Source organism: Mus pahari, chromosome 5 (genome assembly GCF_900095145.1).
Source record: "Mus pahari chromosome 5, PAHARI_EIJ_v1.1, whole genome shotgun sequence".
NCBI lineage: Eukaryota > Metazoa > Chordata > Mammalia > Rodentia > Muridae > Mus > Mus pahari.
The window spans coordinates 141,981,324-141,987,801 of NC_034594.1; the positions used below are offsets into that span (position 1 = coordinate 141,981,324).

The window sequence follows — 6,478 nt, forward strand, 5'->3', positions numbered from 1 at the left end:
ACTGAGCAATGCTAATGACTTAACATCTATTGAGATACGTATTTTGTCTGTATTCTTCTGTAGGTACGCTTTGGTTAGAGAATGTGAGGTCTAAGTGACAAAGAAACTTATGAAGATAGGTCAGGTGTGTCTGTGGGGAAAGAAATGTTTTACAGGTGGGCACTTTTAGCTTTCCCCAAACTAAATCCATATAGACATGTTTTCTTCTGCCTTTTTATAAACCAGTTTTGTCTTGGAGTCAGAAGGTGAAAGAGCATTGCCAACTTTAAGGCACCCATGAAAAGGGCATGCTGTTAACGAGCTGTTTCCTGGAGACTCTCCCAAATAGAATCCTCTGGATGCTGAGATTTTCCCAGCATGGTACCATGAGAAGCTGATTAGACTCTTTCTCCAATAACATCCAAAACCAACAATTAATTTTTCTATGAACAGATTCAAACCGCAATGTTTGTAAATGGCATCAGAGGAAACCATGCTGGCTACAAGCATGAATATTTTCCTCCACAAGGAATGAAACTTGCTTGTCTCCTAGCTCTTCTGAGATAGCCCAGGGCCGATGGGAACACAGCCACTGAGAGCAGTGGTCCCCAGCACTGCCTTTCCCTGGGGAACACTCTCTTTTAAGGTACCATGGGGATCAGTTGTTGAGGCCAGCTTGAGGTCCTCATGTCATGTCTGAAAGAGGAAACAACAAAATCTTCATGGGAAAATGATGAGAAAATGAAAATAGCCTAAATATACAAGTATTATCTAGCACCCAGGGGAGAGTGGAAGTATAGCCTAAAAAGGGTGAGTGTGTGTGTGTGAAGCAAGATAATGGAAAAAGGCAACAAAAATTGAGTTGTGAGTTTAGTCCCAGCTGTGTAAAGGATATGTCCATTCTTGCCCCTTGTTCCCCTGATACATTGTCTGATGTATTTCCTAATAATGTTCAGATTCTGTGGTGATGTCTTTAAATAAATCATTTTATTGAAAATAAAATGTATTTTTATAGCAGAAAAAATGAATATATAGTAGCATTGAAATTGGGAATGTTTTTGCCCTTTTGTTCTGATTAGGAGCTGGGGATATCCACTTTACTCTACCTCACTCACTGTCCAGCCTCCTCACTCAATCTTTACCTTCAAAAGAACAATCTGCTAATGTTAGAGCTTGGAACAGGACTCCTCCTTGACTCTGAAGCCTCCTCTAACCTTGTACTGGCTGGTTTTGTGTGTCAACTTGATGCAAGCTGGAGTTATCACAAAGAAAGGAGCCTCCCTTGAAAAAAAATGCTTCCATGAGTTCCAGTTGTAAGGGTTTTTCTCAATTAGTGATCAAGGATGGGAGGGCCCATTGTGGGTGGTGCCATCCCTGGGCTGGTGGTCCTGGGTTCTATAAGAAAGCAAGGTGAGCAAGCCAGTAAGCAGCATCCCTCCATGGCCTCTGCATCAGCTCCTGCTTCCTGACTTGCTTGAGTTCTAGTCCTGACTTTCTTTGGTGATGAACAGCAGTATGGAAGAGTAAGCTGAAATAACCCCTTTCCTCTCCAACTTGCTTCTTGGTCACCATGCTTTGTGCAGGGATAGAAACCCTGACTAAGACAAACCTAATCTCCCCCAATGACAATTCTCTCTCATGTGTTTTTTCCCACCAGCCCAGGCAGAAATCAGCATTTTTCCTTCTGGCTTTCAGTAGGCCCTATACCTGTCTCAGAAACACATCTCATTGCCTTGTCACTACCATATGAGTGTGAGTATGCCCACATGTGAAAAACATGCTCTTTCATTCTCTGCCTTACCTCCTTGAGACAGGACCTCTCAACAAGCCCAGAGAGATTCTCTCTCAACAAGCCCAGAGCTTGTCCACTTTTGGCTAGTCCGTCTGCCTAGCAAGGCCCCGAAATCCCGGTGACCCTTCTGTCTTCATTACCCTTGTGTCTAGAGCACTGGCATTGCAAATGTGGATGGCCATGCCTGGCTTTGGTGTGGATGACAGGGATCCACACTCATGTCCTTTCCTCTGTGCAGCAAGAGCTCTTCCGATGCACTGAGCTATCTCCGCAGCCTTTGTCATGCTTTCTTTTATTGCACCAACTAAACTTGCTGGTCTTGAATGCCAGCTCCTTCATGAGAGGGGTTGCAACTTAATCATTTGGAATCCTCAAGATTTATGGCAACTCTTGGTCCAGCGAAAGTGTCAAACACGTGCTGGGCTGAGAAGATAGATAGACACAAAGCCCACCCCTCACCAAGAAGCTATCTCCAACTGACACCTGCTGGGATACAGAAGTCAGATTTCTGAGTGTCACTGGGTATATCAACCACACTCCTGGACAGGCCCTATGACAACACAAAACAAACTCCATCTTTTTGTGCACTTTTTGTTTTGGCATTTTTGTCTTATTGTTACTTTTCATAGATTTGGTTTTTTGCTTGGTTTTGTTTTGTCTTAAAAGAGAGAAAGAAAGAGAATGGAGTTGGGTGGGGCACGGAGGTTAGGGGGATTTGGAAAGAGTTGAGGACAGGAGAAAAATATGATCAAAATGTATCTTTCGAAAAAAAAAAATAAAACTCTTTGAAAAGAGCTGAGTAAATGGGGAAGTGAATAAATGATTATGTTGAGTACAATGAAAGGAAAAGTCAGTGGCTAAATCTGAGGTGGCTAAGTGGTTCTAATATATATGATGTTATGTATTCAATTCATTAAAAGGTCAAATGACATGAGGACCTCAAGCTGGCCTCAACAACTGATCCCCATGGTACCTTAAAAGAGAGTGTTCCCCAGGGAAAGGCAGTGCTGGGGACCACTGCTCTCAGTGGCTGTGTTCCCATCGGCCCTGGGCTATCCAGACTTGGGCTGTACATGGGGAAGATACTGTAAGAAGACAAAGGAGACTGCCTTGCAATACGAAGCACAGATTCCTTCTGCAGATATGGAGAGACAGAAGGATACATCTAGTTGTCAGAAAGGCAGTTCACTGGACGCATTTATTTCCAGTTTTGTGCACTGTCTTAATATGAATAGAACCCCTTTTCTACTTGAGCTCTTTCTAACCAAATTAGAATAACCCTAGTAATGCAAAGTGCTAAAATAACAGCATAAAGATTATGTTAGGGATTAATTATAGTATTACACGTTTTTATTGGATATTTTATGCATTTACATTTCAAATACTATCTACTTCGTTATCCACTTTCCCAGTTTGCCCTCTGTAAACCCCCTATCCCCTTCTCCTCCTCCTGCTTCTATGAGGGTGCTCCCCTAACCACCCACCCACTCCCACTTCACCACCCTGGCATCCCCCTACACTGGGGCATCGAGCCTTCACAGGACCAAGGGGTCTCTCCTCTCATTGATACCTGACAAGGCCATCCTGTGCTACATGTGCAGCTGGAGCCATGTGTACTCCTTGGTTGGTGGTTTAGTCCCTGGGAGAGCTGGGGCATCTGGTTAGTTGATATTGTTGTTCTTTCCATGAGGTTGTAAACACCGTCAGCTCCTTTAGTCCTCTCCCTAACTCCTCCACTGGGGTCTTCCTTCAGTCCTTTTCCTAACTCCTCCATTGTGGCTCCCATACTCAGTCTAATTATTGACTGCAAGCATCCACATCTGTATTTGTCAGACTCTGGCAGAGACTCTCTGGAGACAGCTGTATCAGGCTCCTTTCAGCAAGCACTTCTTGGTGTCCACAATAGTGTCTGGGTTTGGTGTCTGTATATAGGATGGGTCCCCAGGTAGGGCAGTCTCTGGATGGCCTTTCCTTCAGTCTCTGCTCCACACTTTGTCGCCATTTTTCCTTTAGACAGGAGCAATTCTGGGTTAGAAATTTGGAGATGAGCGAGTGGTTCCCTTACTCAACCAGGAGCCTTTCCTAACCTCTGGATATGGTCTCTACAGGTTCCCCCTCCCCGTTGTTTAGAATCTCAGCTAATCTCATCCCTGTTGGGTCCTGGGGGCCTCTTGCTTTCCTGGTATCTGGAACTTGCTGGTGGCTACTATGTCCAGTTCTCCATCCCTCATTGCTACTCACCTCTGTTCAATTTCCCGACCCTCTGTATATCATCCCTGTCTCTTCCCATACCTGATCCTTCCCTTTACCCTCCCCATCTCTCTTCCTCCCAAGTCCCCCCCACCCTCTACCTCCTGTGAGTATTTGTTCCCCCTTCTAAGAAGGACTGAAGCATCCACACTTTGGTCTTCCTTCTTGAGTTTTATGTGGTCTGTGAGTTGTATCATGGGTATTCTGAGCTTTTTGCCTAATATCCACTTATCAGTGAGTACATACAATGTGTGTTCTTTTGTGACTGTGTTACTTCACTCCAGATGATATTTTCTAGTTCCTTCCATTTGCCTGCAAATTAGCACTGCACTTTTTATACTCCACAATCATGCTTTAAAAAATCACACAAAGAGACCACTGACTTGAATTAAATGCCTAAATTTGTAGCAAATATTTGTAATTACAAAAAAGAAATTGTCAAAGAATACACACATTATTTCACCTTTCTGTCATATTCCTGGATCTTCCACATCACATGTGGGGGATGGGGTGGGAAAAAAGTGAAACAAATGAAAAACTGAAATCAGGATCATTACTGTTTTCAAGGAGGGAAGCAAATAAATCGGACAGCCACCACCAAGAGGAGGACAAGGAAAACCTGTAAAAGGAGGGGCTGGCTATTCACCAGAGAACAACACTTGGACCCAGGTTCAAGTCCAAAGAACATCTTTATTGCCTAGCTAATGACTTCACTAGGTGTTTGAGACCCAAGTTTAATCCTAAACTTGTCTCAGGATGAGCTTTTAAGCACAAAATCTACCTCCTGGGTTAACACACCTCAGCTAGTAAGTAAGAACAACTATCCTGAAGTGGAAACAAAGTACATTTAGGGATTTATCTGATCTATGGACTTTGGTGGATTAAATCTTGGTTCTAATTTTGGCAGGGGTTGCTGCCTCCGTCCTGGGTTCCAAGGCCTGAATGGCACTTCCATCATGGTATCATTTGTGCTAAGGTGTGGGGGCATGGTACAGAGGAAACAGAAGATGGCGAGAAAACTACTCATATTCTCACACCAGCAAAATACTCTCCTGTATGAAGTGAAATAGAAACAGGTATTTCCAGCTACAGCAATAAAAATGCATGTGCCTTTTTGAGTACCATGGAAAGGCAAATATGTGTGTAATGGCAATTCTGCTCATCTATTACAGCGTGGACCAGGAGCACATTTGTGAATTCCGGGAATGACATACATAATATTCTTTAATTAATAATAATTCTTTAATTAAGATAATGGACACTCTAGCAAAACTTAAAAAGAAAAAACATGAGCACAGACATACAAGACAAAGCCGAATGAAACTTCTCTTATGTCTTAGCAACATTTGGATAAAAGCAGAAGTCAGTGCAGCGTCTACTTTGCGTTGCTGAGACTGTGGTTTAGGTCCCAAATTTTGATTGTTTGATGAGATGTGTTCTTTCATGGATTGTATTCCTTGATCCTGACTCTTGCATCTTGTATCACTTGATCTTGCAAAAATACGCAGAAGGTGTTTTCTTAAGTACAAACCTGGTTTTAGTGGTGAGACCACCCTTTGTAGCTGTGTGTGCATGGGACTGATAACCAATCACTGTCTTTTGGAGGAAGTTCTAACCTGTATTTGCATACCGTCCTGTCATGTGTGTGACTGTGTCTCTCATCTCACATTCAGTAGTTCATGTTACTGTCTCATCCCCACAAGCTCTCACATCAACAATGGTGCCACATACATCATCATCACTGAGTCATTAAAAGATTTTCCAGTTAGGCACCACAACATCTCTATCCAAAAATGGTCAAGGTCACTTTGTCTCTCCTATTTGTTCAATGTAATTGCCCATCAACCTCCAGGTTTATTTTTTATCTTCCCACAAAGGCTCAGTAGTAGTCAGAGCCAGACATCAGATTATTAAATAACTGGATAAGTTTGTATAGAGCCCAAAAGTCTTCAATGTTATTAAGCTTAGGAAACCATCAAGGGTTGGCTTATTGAGTTTTGCTTTTATCATCCTTGAAAAACCAGAGTATCCAGTGGTTCAGTAGAGAAAGTTTATAACAGTATCCTGCATCAGCAACTTCCTGTTAAATTCTATTTTTATCTGTTCCTGTAGAAATGATTTCTGGTTCCACAGTTCACTGTCTCGGATTGATCTGCTCCACACCTGGTTAAATGTTTGGATCCAATTAGGCCACTATTTGTTCTACGCATCAGCGTGATGTTATGTGTGAGTTGTGTGAACAAGTCTGTACTGTGTGGGAAGGACTCATGTGAAAGCCAAAGGAAGACTTAGTCCCTTGAGACAGGGTTGTAGCTGGTCTTTGCTGCTTGATGGGTTCCTTTTTTTTTTTCTTTTTTCTTTTTGGGGACAGGGTTTCTCTGTATAGCCCTGGCTGTCCTGGAACTCACTTTGTAGACCAGGCTGGCCTCAAACTCAGAAATCCGCCTGCCTCTGCCT

The 6,478-nt window shown here is 42.9% G+C and overlaps 1 pseudogene; it reads right to left on the bottom strand.

Moving 5' to 3' along the window:
* Positions 1–5,503: 5,503 nt before the first annotated feature.
* On the bottom strand, positions 5,504–6,231 carry LOC110322048 (annotated as a pseudogene).
* Positions 6,232–6,478: the final 247 nt, after the last annotated feature.